Source organism: Trichechus manatus, unplaced genomic scaffold (assembly GCF_000243295.1).
Source record: "Trichechus manatus latirostris isolate Lorelei unplaced genomic scaffold, TriManLat1.0 scaffold00008, whole genome shotgun sequence".
Classification (NCBI taxonomy): Eukaryota; Metazoa; Chordata; class Mammalia; order Sirenia; family Trichechidae; genus Trichechus; species Trichechus manatus.
The window spans coordinates 30082820-30099694 of NW_004443944.1; the positions used below are offsets into that span (position 1 = coordinate 30082820).

The 16875-nt window shown below is 46.0% G+C and overlaps 1 protein-coding gene across 5 annotated transcripts in view; it reads right to left on the bottom strand.

The window, feature by feature from the left end:
* RALY (RALY heterogeneous nuclear ribonucleoprotein) overlaps positions 1-14434 on the bottom strand; it is a 128335-nt gene extending 113901 nt beyond the window's left edge. For 4 of the 5 annotated variants that reach the window (XM_023725268.1, XM_023725270.1, XM_023725262.1 and 1 more), the window contains exon 1: positions 14237-14433. The gene's annotated coding sequence lies outside the window, so the exon portion shown is untranslated. Of the gene's footprint in view, positions 1-14236 lie in introns of all 5 variants that reach the window. The other variant, XM_023725259.1, reaches the window with a different exon arrangement.
* Between the last annotated feature and the right edge of the window lie 2441 nt (positions 14435-16875).

The window sequence follows — 16875 nt, forward strand, 5'->3', positions numbered from 1 at the left end:
GTACAGCAACAGATACATAGACCAATGGAACAGAATTGAGAATCCAGACATAAATTCATTCACCTATGAGCAGCTGATATTTGACAAAGGCCCAAAGTCTGTTAATTGGAGAAAAGACAGTCTCTTTAACAAATGGTGTTGGCATAACTGGATACCCATCTTCAAAAAACTGAAACAAGACCCATACCTTACACCATGCACAAACACTAACTCAAAATGCATCAAAGACTTAAATATAAAATCAAAAGCGATAAAGATCATGGAAGAAAAAGTAAGGACAATGCTAGGAGCCCTAATACATGGCATAAACACAATATGAACCATAAGTAACAATGAACAAGCACAAGAGAAGAGACCAGATAATTGAGAGCTCCTAAAAATCAAACATTTATGCTCATCAAAAGACTTCACCAAAAAAGTAAAAAGACAACTTACAGACTGGGAAAAAGTTTTTGGCTACAACAAATCTGATCAGCGTCTAATCTCTAAAATGTACAAGATACTGCAAAACCTCAACAACAAAAGGACAAATAACCCAATTAAAAAATGGGCAAAGGATATGAACAGGCATTTTGCCAAAGAAGACATTCAGGTGGCTAACAGACACATGAAGAAATGCTCATGATCATTAGCCATTAGAGAAATGCAGATCAAAACTACAATGAGATTATCATCTCACCCCAACAAGGCCACCATTAATCCAAAAAACACAAAACAATAAATGCTGGAGAGGGTGTGTAGAGACTGGAACACTTATACACTGTTAGTGGGAATGTAAAATGGTACAACTACTTTGGAAATCGATTTGGTGCTTCCTTAAAAAGCTAGAAATAGAAGTACCATATGATCCAGCTATCCCGCTCCTTGGAATATATCCTAGAGAAGTAAGAGCCGTCACACAAATAGATACATGCACACCCATGTTCACTGCAGCACTGTTCAGGATAGCAAAAAGATGGAAACAACTTAGGCGCCCACCAACAGACGAATGGATAAACAAATTATGGTATATATCCACACAATGGAATACTATGCAACAATAAAGAACGACGATGAAGCCGTGAAACATCTTATACCACGGAGGAAGCTGGAGGGCATTATGCCGAGCGAATTTAGTCTGTCACAGTAGGACAAATATTGTATAAGACCACTATTATAAGAACTCAAGAAAAGGTTTAAACACAGTAGAAGACATTCTTTGATGGTTGGGGCAGGGTCGGGGGGACGAGGGTTATTTGCTAACTAGATAGTAGATAAGAATTATCTTAGGTGAAGGGAAGGACAGCACTCGCTAGAGGGGGAATCAGCACAACTGGACTAAACCAAAGCTAAGAAGCTTCCTGAATATAATCATACACTTTGAGGGATAGAGTGGTAGGGGTCTGGGGACCATGCTTTCAGGGGACATCTACGTCTATTGGCATAACAAAGCTTATTAAAAAAATGTTCTGCATCCTACCTTGGTGAGTGGCGTCTGGGGTCTTAAAAGCTTACAAGCGGCCATCTAAGATGCATCAATTGGTCCCAACCACCTGGAGTAAAGGAGAATGAAGAACACCAAAGACACAAGGAAAGTAGTAGCCCAACAGACAGAAAGGGCCACATAAACCAGAGACTTCATCAGCCTGAGACCAGAAGAACTAGATGGTGGCTGGCTACCACCAATGACCCCCGACAGGAACACAACAGAGAGTCTTGGATGGAGCAGGAGAAACGTGGGGTGCAGAACTCAAATTCTAGTAAGAAGACCAGACTTAACGGTCTGAATGAGACTGGAGGTACCCCGGAAAGCATGGCTCCTGGATTCTCTATCAGCCCAGAACTAAAACAATTTATGAGGCCAACTCTTCAGACAGGGATTGGACTGGACTGTGGAACATAAAGTGATACTCGTGAAGGGTATGCCTCTTAGCTCAAGTAGATATAAGAGACAAAATGGGCAGCTTCTGTCTGAGGTGAGATGGGAAGGCAGAGAGGGTTAGGACCTGGTTGAATGGACATGGGGAATCAGGGGTGGAAAAGAGGAGTGTGCTATCACAGTATGGGGACAGCAATTAGAGTCACATAAATTTTTGTATGGGAAAAAATTTTAAAAAAGAGGGCCTAGACACCCTCTGGTGAAGGTCCCCAGTGGCAGCTCAAACATCCCCAGCCCCTCCCAACTCCCAAGCCCTGACACAGGATCAGCAACTGCCTAATGTTTAATATAAAAGTGCTACTCTCTGAGAGCAGGCAGGGCCACTTATTTCCCCCACAGGTAATTTAAGGTACATTTTCTAATATTTGCTGACAGAACAAAGAGGAAAGGCTCTAAGGCATGATCAATGTTCATGCCAGCCTTCAAAGTGATTTGGTAAAACTACAGAAAATAAACATCCAGCTAGGGTCCACTGGCAGGATAAAAGCTGACAAAGAAATGGCAATTTTTCTCTAAGCAAATATACAAGTAATAGATGAGCTCAGAGACTAAAGCTCTTTCGGTTTTGATGTATCCCTCCCTCATCCTCCATTTTAAGAGAAGACAAACTCTCTTTCAACATACTTCAAGTCTGACTATTTGTTGGATTAATTTTCTTCCCTGAAATGAGGTAAGTATAGGCAAGGAGGCCACTCTCAACCTTCCATCCAGTTTAAAAACAAGTTGGTTTGGGAAAGGTATGACCTTTTTCACCTGCTCCAGAAGGCTATGAGAAGGCATCACCCACCCCCAAGTATGGGACAACTCCTCCCCAATCTGCTCATTAGCAGGAATATTGATGTCACTCGGTCTGGTCACTGATCTGTATCTTTGCTCAAGTTGCTCCCAATGCACAGAATGTCTTCTCTCCATTTCTGCAGTTTAAATCTCCTGTGATCATACTTTCTGGAAAAAGAAGGGGTAGGGGAGAAGAAAGCACACAACTGAGAAAAAATACCTGGGTGCTGCTTTTGGGTAGTCTGGGAGATACAGACTAGACATGGAAATACTATCATTTCATAATCTGTAAGGACAATCAGACAGAATATTAGAAGTCAGGATGGTCCCGGACAATGTATTGTCACCATCCTTATCCTACAAGGCCCAGCTCAAAAGCTAACTCCTCCATAAATGTTCACTAGACACCACACTCAATACACACGCACTCACTCACTCAAAGGAAGCAATCTCTCCCTTCTCTGAATTCCCGATCACTTCACCCCTTTATGTTATGCACTTGCTACCTGAGAGTACTTGCTACCTTATGGTTCTTAAAATCCCTGTCTATAACTACATACCAACCACAACAGCTTAAAGTAAAAACCGCTGACAAAAAGTAAAAAGAAAGGGAAAGGGGGAGGGAATGACACGTGTTGAAAAGGATGGGACGCAAGAGGAATTCTCTCAGATGCCGCTGGTGAGAGCGTGAACTGGTATGCTTTGCAAAACTGTCCGGCAGTAACTACTAAAGCTGAACATATACCTATCCTATGACTCAAGTATGAGGTTGGGGAACACTCACTTACTATTCCTCCTAAACTGCTTTGCCCACAGTCTTTTGTTCCATCATTGTCACTGTCTAAATGCTTCCATCATTCTTTCTCCCAATCCTAGAAGCTAAATCCAACCCTTCTCCCCTGAAGGCTTACCTGATCACTCCAGCCCGAAAAGATCTCTCTTCTCCTATGGAAAACTCTTCCACTTATCTATTACCTCTGACAAATTACTCAATGATTTTTCACATATGAATTGCATCATCTGGCTTTACAATATACTTTTAGTAACATTATCTAATTTGTTCCTCACAATAATATTGTGAGGAAGACAAGATACAGAGTATTAACCTCATTTTATAGAGGAGAAAACGGGGATCAGAGAGGGAAAATTACTTACTCCAGTTTACTTGGCCTTGTAAGTGCCAATAAACAAGAGTAGACCCCAGTCTTCTAAGTCAAGCTCTCTATACCCAACTGCCTTATGATTTTATTATCTTGTCTCCCCAAAGAGACTGTACACTCCCTGAAGGCAAGTGTGCTATATACTTTTATATCCCTCACAACAATTAGGGCTCCACACAGTTTGGTCAATTTATTTAAATACTGTCCCCTACCTTCAAGGATTGACATAGGCATACTTCCTCTTCTAGTCCCCTGCATGGAAAACTAACTTCCCTGTTTCCCTGCAATGGGAAACTTTAATTTGTTCTGTAAATTTTCACCAAAGTACAATAAAAAAATTTTAAAAAAAAAAAAAGGGCTAGCAGAAGCCAGTGGCAATGGACTTCAAGAACCACAATTTAATCACAGTAAGTCTCAAACTGATCAAATGCCAGAAACCACACCTCAAATAATTCCACTTGCAAGCAAAATAGAGAACTTATATATTGCAAAACTGAGTACACCCGCTCATCACTTATCCACATGGTTAGGTTGCAAAGATCCGGTCATTTAAGCGAAAACTGCCATTATGCGAGCATCCAGGCTGTGCCCCATCTTCAGCGCCACTCTGAGCCTCTTGGGATGCACGTGGCGCAGCGGGCCTACCTTCCTCACCACCGCGGAGCCCACAGGGTGGGTAGCGGTGGTGGTTACGGGTTGCCCGCTGCCTCTAGAGCAGCAGGGATTCACTATCGCCTGGCTGTGCTCCAGGCCTCTACGCCTCTCTACTCTCCCGCTCCGGCAGCCCTAAGATGGGCCTCGGCAGGGGGTGGCTCCGGGCCTGCGGGCAGATGAGGCCCGGTGGCCTAGTGGCAGCTACGTATGGGGCAGAGAGGCCTCTTTGGAAGAAGAGACTTCTGAGCTCCTCACCAGACTCGGCCCCAGCTCGCACGATCTCCTCGCAGCCCCGACGCCCCTGCCTCCTACGCACCGCCCACCCGCCTGGCCTTGCTCGCTCTCACAAACCTTGCCCTTCTCCTCCCCTCCATCCCTCACCTCAGCTCATTAATGCGCAAAATATAAAATAGTCAGTAGATTTTTTTCTGTTATGGTAAATGTGAAATATCGGATAACGACAGTGAGGAGTAGGTGTATAATAAAATTTATAATAATTCAATATGAAACAATTTTCTTCATTCCTAAATAAAATGCTATAGACAATACCAAATCTTTCTGGAAGCCAGCCAGAGAACTGATGTGAGGAGAATAGGAAAGGCACTAGGTAGATTATCTGGATATCCAAACCTGAAGGGCAACGCTGTCTCCTACCCTAAAGCTCCTGACTTTACGCACAGGGTGTTGGACACCTTAGCAATGGAAGATAAATATCTGGCTAACAGGTAGAAGAAAGGGAGAGGAGGAGGGAAGACCAAAAATAAATCTGAACAACACTGGAAGTCAGATATTCAAACAGGTCTCTTTACCTAACGATATAGTCATTAATTATGCTATTTCCAACCCGAACCCTCATCCCAAATATCTGGGCCAGGGCTGCAGAAATAGAAGTGGCTAGGATGTTTTACTTATCTGTCTCCCTCACAAGGCTAAAAGTAATCTGAGGGCAGGAATCATACCTAGCTTATTTTTACGTTCTCCAAAGGGAGAACGGAAACCCTGGTGGCGTAGTGGTTAAGCGCTACAGCTGCTAACCAAAATGTCGGCAGTTCAAATCCACCAGATGCTCCTTGGAAACTCTATGGGTCACTATGACTCGGAATCGACTCGATGGCAACGGGTTTGCTTTTGGTTTTAAAGGGAGAACACAAAGTAGGTACTCAAAATTCCTGGAATGAATGGTTGGGCTTAGAGATAGAAGGCTGTTGAACTTCCAAGTATACACAACCGTGATATAGCAGCTAGATAACCTCCTTAGCATGGCAACGCTACTCAAGCTCTAATTTCAATGATCTTAATTAGTGTGAAAATCAATTTAGGGTGAGTCTTTAAGGTTTAAAGAGAAGGTATTCTTGTGTTCAACTGATACAGGCACAGCCATCATTACTGTATTGACAGCACCGCTCCTCAGTGCCAGTAGAAGGAAATCTTACAGCTATCTGCAAGAACAAAGTCCCAAAGGCTTCAAATGGTCTATATAAGCAGGGAACAACGTTTTGACTCTCACTACAGCAACCTCACACCTTCCATAAAGAAAACCCAAAGCTAGAGAAATAATGAGTTATGGAAATGACTCTTTTACAATTACTGCTGGACTTGCTTTCACTAAGCACAAAGAACTACAAAGGAAACTAGACAAACAGATCAACAGATACCATGCAAACAGCACCCTGAACTGAGTTTACTGAAATTCTTTACAAAACAAACAGTAGACAGCTAAATACCCGACAAATGCCTCTAGAATAAAAAAAACCTGGCCAATACATTAAGCTTCTAAACCTGGCCTTCTAAAAGAGAATACTTACTTGGAATGAAGCAACAATGATTCTTATCTTGACAAATAAACAGAACTATTCAGTCTCTACAGATGGCATTTCAAGGACCAAATAACCTCAGTAGGGATATCTACCTCTCATAAGTCTTCAGCTCTAAGGAAATCCAAGTTTCTGGTCCAGTGTTTCTCCAGTTTCAGTATCTAGTACTATGTGAGAATCTTACAGTGTTTTTTATTTTCCCTTTATTAAACTGTTTGCTACATATTTAAATATAATTTTATATAGTCTTGGACTCCAAGTCTGTCCCATGGGACTACAGTTCCCAGTTTATAATGGAATTCAGCAGGCAATTTGATAAATTCATCTCACAAGCAATATTTCAACAATCTGTCCACTCTAAAAAGCAATATCCATCTGTTTCTATGCTGAAAGTTATCTGTGAACCAAGAATTTAATCCTCTGAGATACTCTCAATGCTCTAGCAAAGTCCTTTCTCTTTATAGAGATAAATTCTTAAGTCATTTCCATAAAACCAGATTCACAGACTATTAAGAGGTAGAAATATCATTTAAAATTATCTAGTCCAACTCCCTTGTTCTACAGATAGGAAGACGAAGATCCCAGGGAGTATTAGGTAAGTACCATTAGCATGCATATGCAAGCATCAAAAGCCCACTGAATGCTGTTTGCCCCACTGGAGATGCACTGGGAGTGGTAGGATGATGGCCAGATTCGTACTTTAGTCAGTGGAGCACTCCCAATGCGTATGCCTGAGCCACAGGAAACCACCCATCCCTACCCCTGCATACAGAGCAAGGTGCAATGGAGAGCTTGAATGGCTTTTCTGCAGATGCAGACTACAGTCTAGGGACAACATCCCATCCTTCCTTTTTCCCAGGAGGTACAGCATATTTATTACCACGAAGGCCATTATGAAGTGACAGAAAGACACTAATACTCTGAGAAAAATGGAAGAGAGTGGGAACAGAAAAGTTAACAATGATGTTGCTGCTGTTAGTTGCCGTCAAGTCAATTCTGACTCATGGCAACCTCGTGTGTAAAAAGCAGAACTGCTCCATAGGGTTTTCAAGGCTGTGACTTTTCAGAAGCCAAGCCTGTCTTGAGTCACCTCTGGGTGGGTCCCACCCACTAGCAGTCAAACACTTAATTTAACTAGTGCTACCACGCAGGAACTCCTTAACAATAATACTGGGGCAGATTCCTGTCTCTATTCATTTAATGGGGAGGGGTGGTGAGTAGAGAGGGATCTCCAATCCTTTTTCACCCCCACCCCTTGCCCTCACCACCCCCACCCTTGGGGCTTTTATGGAACTTCAGGAATATCTCAGATTATTTTATGAGGAAACTGAGCACCAGAGAAGGAAAGGGGCTTGACCAAACTTACACGGAGTAGTAGGGACCAGAACACGTGATCCTCAAGGTGCTCCTCAGGTTCGTGCCTAGACTTTCAATTTATCCCACTGCCCCTCTCTCCAGTCCCACGGGTCTGTGAGCTACACTCCAGTAACGGGTCTGAAACTCTCTTTACAGTACCCAGGGGACAGCTATAGGACAAGCAGACCAACATTCAACCCACTGCTGTCGAGTCAATTCTGACTCACAGACACCCTACAGGACAGAGCAGAACTGCCCCATAGGGTTTCCAATGCTGTAATCTTTACGAAAGCAGACTACCACATCTTTCTCCCATGGAGCAGCTGGTGGGTTCAAACAGCCAACTTTTAGGTTAACAGCCAAGTGCTTAACCACTGCAACACCTAAGGAAGGGCTCCTTAGGCTGATATTAACTACTGTCATTTTCTCTCCTTCAACTATACATACACATAAAAGCAAACTTGAATAAAACTAGGTGGTTATAGACACTCATGTGGAAACCCTCTTGCTATCTCTCCCCCTGTCACGGCCTAATAAAGGGAGGGAGGAAAGGAAAGGAGAGAGGGAGAAAGGAAAAAAATACCTCTCCTAGAGGTATACTCTTTAAATCATCATCTAGAATCATAAAATGTTATTGCTAGAAGGGACCTGGGAGTCATTCAGTCAAATGAATAAACCATGGCCTGGACCTTTGCCACTTGACTAAAAGACTAGAGCACAGAGTGGGGTCTCCTGACTTCTGTCCCTAACAAAAATTCTTTCTGACACCTCCTGATTCTGTCCCACCCTACCCTGCCCCATCCTACCATCTACCCATTCCATCACTGTATATAATGCAATCTGCAGCCCTTCTGGAATGTGAGTTCCTCAGGTTGTTTTACTCATCTTTGTCTTCCCAGTGCCTAGCAGAGAGTAAGCAGACTTAGGCTTAGAGAGGAACACACTGGTACATGTACAGAGCAGCACCAAAGGACGCTGTCTAGAGAACAAATAAGCTTTTTTTGGCTTAACTTTAAGCAGTGTTTGGAGCTGTGCAGGGCCTGCATGTCTAGGATCTAGTATTTCCTCCTTTCCAAAACTAGCATTTACATCATTCGGTTTAGCCAGGAATAGTCACCAGATTTGTTGTGCCGTACTCCCTCATATACATATATATACCTCCCCATCCCAGATCTGACAAGCAGAACTAAGATCAGTAACTACAAGGTAAATGAAAGCAGATGTAAGAAGACTCTGCATGAGAAATAACTTAACCTTCCCCCTCCTTTATGTGTTCCATCTCCCGTGTTCCCACTTCAACCACATAATTGCACCAGGTAGAAATCTAGATGTCATCTTGATTCCTTCCTGATCCTCCACACCAACAATCTTTGATTGTGTCTCATCACTCAGTTCTATCTTCTTTCTAAACACATGAACACACACAAACACAACCATTACCTTCATTTGAAAAGTATCACCTCTTGTCTGCATTACTGCAACCGCCTTCTATCTGGTCTTTGCCTGTGGTGTGCTAGCCCTCCAATCCACTCTCAAAACAGCAACCAGAGATACCCTTCTGAAATGCAGATAGGATCATGGCCTCCTCACCTCAGGATAAAGTCCAAACTCCTCAACAAGGGCAACAAGGCCTTTTCATGACTTGGCCTCTGCTCCGCCTACCTCACTGGTCTCATCTCTTGCCACACCCCACCCACCTCATGCTTTATGCTCCATCCAGGAACCTGAAAAATTTACTTAACCTTTTTGGGCCTCTTTCCTCACTCATGGAATGGGAATAATAACAGTATCTACCTCTCAGGGTAGTTATGGGAAGAAATGAGTTAATACATGTTAGACCAACACCTGGTAGATACAGCACATGGCCAAAAGTCTCACCTATAATAATATCATCATCATCTCTCAACTTGCTGCTCCATCCTGATTCCCCCCAATCTCCTTTTCCTGGCTGCATGGTAAAGTCAGCAAGAATCCAATCCCAAAATGTGGAGATTGATCTCGTCCTCACATTCTCATTTCTCTATCCCCCACGGCACTCACTCCCTGACCCTAGCCAACCAGAGTTAGGTCAGAACTCTCAAGTTAAAAAGACACCATCCTTCAAACTGTTAAATAGGCAGATGCCAGCCACAAGCTCAAGAGTCCACATGACACCCTTATTTTCTCACCTGCTGGCTCCTACTGCCCCTTTGGGTTCGATAGTTCACTGGAACGACTCACAGAATTCACAGAGAGTATACCATACTTGGAGCCCTGGTGGCACAGTTGTTAAGAGATCAGCTGCTAACCAAAAGGTAGGCAGTTCAAATCCACCAGGTGCTCCCTGGAAACCCTATGGGGCAGTTCTCTGTCCTATACGGTCACTATGAGTCAGAACTGACTCGAGGGCAACAGGTTTAAAGTTGATATTTGCCTCCCAGGTGAAGTCTCTTCCAGCCTCCACTTGTCAGCATAAACTCTCAGATGTGCCCTGGAAGCCCCAGACCAAGGCATCCCAATTATTCCAAGGGTTATTTCTCCAGAGCCAAGGACAAAGACCACCTTACTTAGAGTAAGAGTAGGTCCCTTACCCCACACTAGCTTATGACTGTTTTTTCTCAAGGTCTAGGCTTAGCCATCTTCTCCTCCAAGGAACCTTTCTCTGATCATCCAAGGCTGGGTTAGATGCCATTTCTCTGTGCTCGCAAAGTGCCTGTCCCTGTCACAACACTTTTCGGACTGCCTATTTCCTTACCTGTCTTCCCCAATAGGCTATACACACCTTGAAGTCTGGGAATAAGTCCCCAAGCTTAGTACCATGCCTGGCACATAGCAGATGTTTAATAATTGTTTAGTGAATGGAAAACCTCCCAATAACAAAGTGACCAATAAAAAAGAATCTCAACAGGTAGCCAATTCAAATGTTGGCCAGGTGGTTGGTCTCAATGACTTTAAGGCCATCCAGTGATACGATTCTATCCAATAAACAATTCAACACACTGACCTCATTGGTCGCACTCAGGAGTTTGCCTATTATGTAGGCAATGTTGGGCCATTAGGTGTTTAAGAAGAGAGCAACATGATGAGATCTGTGTCTATTACCCTGTTATCCACCTCTGGAACATTCCTACCCCCAACACCCCACTGGGATCAGCAAAAAATTCCAACCATTCTTCACAAACATACAAACCCCCTGACTAACAAATATACAGATACGGAAACAGTCAAACCAAATCAAATTTTAAAGGCTAAATGCATCATCTAACACGATCTTAAACTCCTACAAGCAGTGAAGATCCATAAACATCCCCTAGAAACCCAAAAGCTAATGCTTCCTATGTGCCTTTACGGAAAGAGAGGGGCACAGAGACGGAGCATTTCATAAAGGTAATCCACTTAATCATCCTGTGAGTCGTTTTTATCTGAGCCACATCTATAGCACTGCTATTCTTGATCACTGCAGCACCATATGCCCAAACCGTGGATAGCCAGAAAGACATGTGCAAATAAGATGAGGGTGGGGAGTCATCTGCGTTCTATTTCAAAGGTTGTTGTTGTCAGGTGGTGTTGAGTCAGTTCCAACTCTTAGCGACCCCATGTACAACAGAAAGAAATACTGCCCGGTCCTGTGCCATCCTCACAATTATTTTTATACTTGAGCACAACGTTGCAGCCACTGTGTCAATCCATCTTGTTGAGGGTCTTCCTCTTTTTCACTGACCCTTTACTTTACCAAGCATGATGTCCTTCTCCAGGGACTGGTCCCTCCTGATAACATATCCAAAGTATGTGATACGTAGTCTTGCCATCCTTGCTTCTAAGGAGCATTCTGGCTGTACTTCCTTCAAGGGTAGGAGGTCTCTTCTGAAGATACAGAAGGGGCAAGCAGATTTATCTCCTAAAAAAGGCTTCAGTGATAAGGAGCTTCAAGCCACAAAGGGGGGAAGAAAAGGGAGGAAGCTTAACCAGAGGTACAACCAGGCCTGGGTACCTGCTCTCTGGAGCCGTATGCCACACCCTGCAGATGAGGACTAATGATCATTTTGAATTTACAGAGCACCCTGTGGTTAAGGGAAGCACTAAGAGTGCCAGCTTTAAAGTTATACTGTCTGCAGTTAGAACCCTGGCTCTGCCAGTTGGCAATTAACAAGGCCCTGAGCAAATCATGTAACTCTAAGCCTGCTTCTTCTTCTGTAAAACAGGGATAATAACAGTGCCTAATTCATATTATCACTCTGAGGACTAAATGAGATACTCCACAGAAAGTCCTTAGCACAATGCCTAGTACCTGGTAAGTGCACAATAAATATTAGCTATTATTACTACTAATACAAAGCACTTTCACAGCCATTTTCTCATAACCCTGTGAGTTTAGTGACAACCCTATGACAGCCACAATGAGTGGCTCACTTCATGATGCTAAGTCAAATCCTCTGCCCAGGAGAGGTGTCCTGCCTCCATTGCTTGTTAATTCTGTGACGTAAGGCAACTGCCCTAATCTTGCTGAGTCTCAACTTCCTTATAGTAAAAAGAAAATATAAACAGAGCTCTGTGAAATCCCTCACAGAAATGGATTAGAAATGAAACCAGATAATGGTTACAGAAGAGTACTGTAAACCATACAGTACTGTAAAATAAAAGTGGCCACTTAGAAGAACTGGTATACCTGTGCACAAAACCTAGCCTCCCTTTAACGCTCAACCTGAAGCATGGAGAGTGGCTGGGACTATACAATTTCCTTGGGATTTCCATCTATTAAGGCCTGATAAGTGGTTTCATGCCCTTTCAGAAGGTGGCACGGAATGATAGAAATAAAAATTACTGGACTGGGCATTCTAGTTCTGTCACCAAGGACATCTGTGAATTTAGACAACTTACTTTCCATTTCCAAGGTTCAGTTAGGAGGGAAGAGAGAAAAGGCAGATAAGAAAGCTGGACAAGATGGTCTGTAACACCCATTCCAGCTCCAACATACCATGACTCCCAAACCCAGGACTTTTTGGGGAGAGCACTGCCGACCTACCAGACTTCAAAGGACCAATGCAGGATTAAGACTCCCTTCTAGGAGACTCCTCCAGACTTGGCCCTGGAACTCCCCTGCCTGATTTTCAGACACCCCACACCCATAATCAAACATACTGGAAAACTGGAGCACTTCCCAAAGTTCATTTTAGTTCACTTTAACCCCTCTGGGCCTTATCTGAAAATAAAACCCTATATGAAGGCAAGGAATTGAAGCAGATGACTTAAACCTCCACCCCCACCCCCCCACAAAAATCTATCAAATGCTATACAGAGAACATGCAAGGTTAGGGGGAGGAGGGGTAGATAACGGTAGAGGAGCTTGCCATCAACAAAATAAAAGATGGACCTCATTGTTTATAAAGACTTAAGCCTTCCCTGAGCCAAAGCCCCAGCAACTTCAGTTATGCTTGGGATCTGGAGTCCCCTGTATCCACCAACTTCTGGCTGCAACACGAGCAAGAAATTTATCCTGACCTCCTTTCCCACGGAGCTTCTGGTAGCCCCAGAATGGGATTTCATGCCTAGTATAGTGGACATTGGCCCAGGAGTCAGGGAAAGTCCAGTTATGCTTCTAATGGTGTGACCCAGTCAAAATCCCCTCTGCACTAAGGGATTACACATGCTCACACCAGAAAATAAATAACAGCTATTAGCACCACTGCCCTACACTTCCAAAGCTACTAACTGTGTAGTTCGGAGCAAATTATTTAACTTCTCTGCGCCTTGATTTCTGCTTCTGTAAAATGGGGATAACCCCAGAAGGCTGTTGGGGGCATTAAACGAACTAACGTTTATGCCTGGCAAGAGCCCTGGCACTGGTCAAGTCTCATTAAAAGTTACCTGTTGGTATTAAATATTTCTCTCACATACTCGTTCCTTCACTGTTCCACAACCTGCGATGCTAGATTCATTCTTTCCCCCATTTCACGGAGAGGCAAACTGAGGCTCGGCCTCCACGGGGCCGCATGGCCCCAGCTCGAGGGCCTGTTGTTGTTCCTCTCCAAGCCCGAGGTATGCAACGAGCAAAGGTAGCGGCCGAGGCACTCAGGCCCGTGGGGAGCGAGGGGACCAGCTTTAAGCGCCTCCGGGAGCCCGCAGACCCAGCCCGGGAGGGGGAGCCGGAAAAAGCCTGAAGCCGAGGCCGAGCCCGCCGAAGACCTCACCGGCGCGGCCTCCGCTCCTCTCCCTCCTCCCCTCGCTAGGCGGGGCGGGGCGCGAGCACAAAAGACTCCAACTTCCGAACGGGCGCGGGCCCACCCCGCCAACTCCTGGCCCAGGCCCGGCCTGCGGGCAGGAAGCGGGAAGGGAACGCCAAAGCGGCGGGGAGCGGGCGCGGATCCGCGAAGGAGGGCGCCCCGGGCGGCGAGCCAGGGTTGGGGGGAGGTGTGGGGAGAGGGGGCCCGGAGTTAACTCGGGCTTTCCGGACTCCCTGAATTGTCGGAAAAAGAGTTTCTAAAAATAGAGAGCTGCCAGCCAGAAGAGGTGGGCGACCGAAAAGGCGCAAGGAATCCCCCTCCTACACCCCTGAAAAGACGCCCGCGGCCCCCACTCACCGGGCCGAGGTCTGGAGAAAGCCGCGCGGCGCGGAAGGAGGCGGTGCCGCCGCACTCGGGGGCGGAAGGGAGGGAGGGAGAAAGGAAGGCGGCTCCGGCCGCGGCGTGAGGAGGCTGAGCACACGCGCAAGAGTCTCCACTGCCGCCACTACCACCCCCTCAGCTTCTCTCAGCTCAGCCTGCCCTCCGCCCGCGCCGCTCGCGCGCCCCGCCGCACTGACAGCGGCGCTAGCCCCGCAGCCGCGAGTCCTTCCCTCGGCCAGCACCACTGAGGGGCGCGGTGGTGGGGGCGCCCAGAAAGGCTTCCCTCAGCGCGGGCCCGCCCGCCGGTCCGGCCCTATTCCTGAGCCCTCCCTTTCCCCGCCAGTGTCTCCCGGGAAGGGCCTAAATGACACAAGCACGAGGAGTCCGCAGCCCCGCCCTGACACAGCCCGACTCTCCCAGCGCCTGTACTCTCCCCACCCCCTCAGCCTGGCTTTGGAAAAGTCCAGAGCTCCGGCGGGTACAGGAAGGAAGGAGGGGTAGGGCGGACCCTGACAGGGTGGAGGGACTGAGGTGAGAGCCTGGAGAGGCGGGGCTAGGGGAGGGGCGGAGGATTCGCTTAAACCAGTAAGGAGTCGATGGCGGGGCGGGGCTAAGAAGGTGGTGATGCCCTAGCAGGAGAAACTCCAAGACAGGTAGTGAAGGGCTCGGAGAGCCGGGAGCCAGGACAGTGTTTGAAAGGAGGAGGAGCTGTGGGCGGGGTAAAGGGAGACCGTCCCCAGAGGAGGAGTCAAGGGTGGAGGGAGGCTAGGGCTGAGCTGGAAGAACGGGCCTTTAGAAGGGGAGGGGGCCGGAGGCGGAGCTGAAGAGAAGCCCAGAGGGAGGAAAGATTGAAGCGAGACAGGAGGCGGGCCCGAAAGCAGAGCAGGAAGGAGAGGGGCCAATAGAAGCCACTCTGGGGAGGAGCCGGAAGGAGGTGTGACCTAAAGGAGGATCGGGTGGGTGGTGCTTGAGGTGGGCGGGGCCTGAAGATGGGCCCAAACTAGTCGGTTGGGGGCAGTGCCCAAGGGATCCGGGAGAGATGAAGTAGAGGAACCCCAGGTTTTTCTACGCTTACAAGGAACCACGTGCGTGGACTGGGTTAAGACTGCTCCTCGCTGTGTAGGCCAAGACTGGGCGGAGAGGCTGCGGTGAGGATGGGTCTGGGGATGAGGTACCACCCCCACCTTGAATGGTTAAATTCAAGTCCCTTTAACCCACCAGGCGCTCCAAGGGAGAAAGATGTGGCAATCTGCTTCCTAAAGATTCATAGCCTTGGAAACCCTATGGGACAGTTCTGCTGTGCACTATAGGGTAGCTATGAGCCGGAATCAACTAGACGGCAGGTTTTTTTTCAGTGGATTACCCTTTTGGGAGGTCCCTGGGTGGTACACACGGTTTGCGCTAGACTACTAACTAAAGGTTGGTAGTTAGAACCCACCCAGCAGTGTCATGGAAGAAAGGCCTGGCAATCTGCTTCCGTAGAAAACTCTATGGGGTAGTTCTACTCTGTAACATATGGGTCACCATGAGTCTGAATTGACTTGGCAACAGGTTTGGTTTGTGCTTGTTTTGTTTTTTATCCTTCTGGGGTGCGAGAAATGTTTTATAATTTGCTCTGGGGGATGGTTCTTCCTCGAAACATTTCTTCTGTCGTGATCCCTCCTCACCTGGATTAGTGTTCCAGCCTCCACGAAACAGTCAGAAGGGTCTTCTGAGAGCACAAGAAGACCTGTGTCCTTCCGTCTTCAGCTATAGACTTCTCCTGAAGGCTGAGAACTGGCCAGACAAATTCTCTATGCCTCATCCGACGTGGCCCGTGATTTCCTGATTGTATTTTTCACATCTCTCCCCCCAGAACCTGCCTTCCCGTTGCGGAGAGATGGAATTTCCCTCTCAGAGCAGTTTGAATGGAGAGCCTGGCTCTGCCAGACCAGCAGTTATACTTTTTTGTGTTGTTTGATGACTCCGTTCCCAAAAGGAAGAGTAATCAAAATAGAGAGATGGTGACACTGAGAGCAAGGTCTAGAACTTTCTTCTCCCACCTCTTATAACTTTTGGCTCTTTCTTATACTTGAGGTCTCTGCTTAAATATGTCACCTCCTCAGAGACGCCTTGCTTGAACAACCTGTCTAAAGATGTTCTCTCGTTTGGCCTCCTGTCCCTTTTTTTCATGGCATTTATTGCAGCTCAAAGTTACGTCTCTTATTCGTCTTTTTACATGTTTTTGTCTCCCGTACTCTGTGCCAGACTTAAACATTATTTAGTTTAACCCTCCCACCGGTTCTACAAGGTTGATTCTGTGTTTTTGTTTTTTTAATTTTTTTTTATTGTACTTTAGGTGAAGGTTTACAGAACAAATAGTTTCTCATTACACAGTCAGTACGCATATTGTTTTATGACATTGGTTAACAAACCCACAATATGTCAACACTCTCTCTTCTCGAACTTGGAGGACCTTTTTTCTTTTTTGGTGAAAATATACATAACCAAAGATACACCATTTCAAAAATTTCTACATGTACAATTCAGTGACATCGATTACGTTCTTCCAGTTGTGCTGCTATTCTCACTATCCTTTTCCAAGTTATTCCATCACTGTTATCTTCAACTCACTG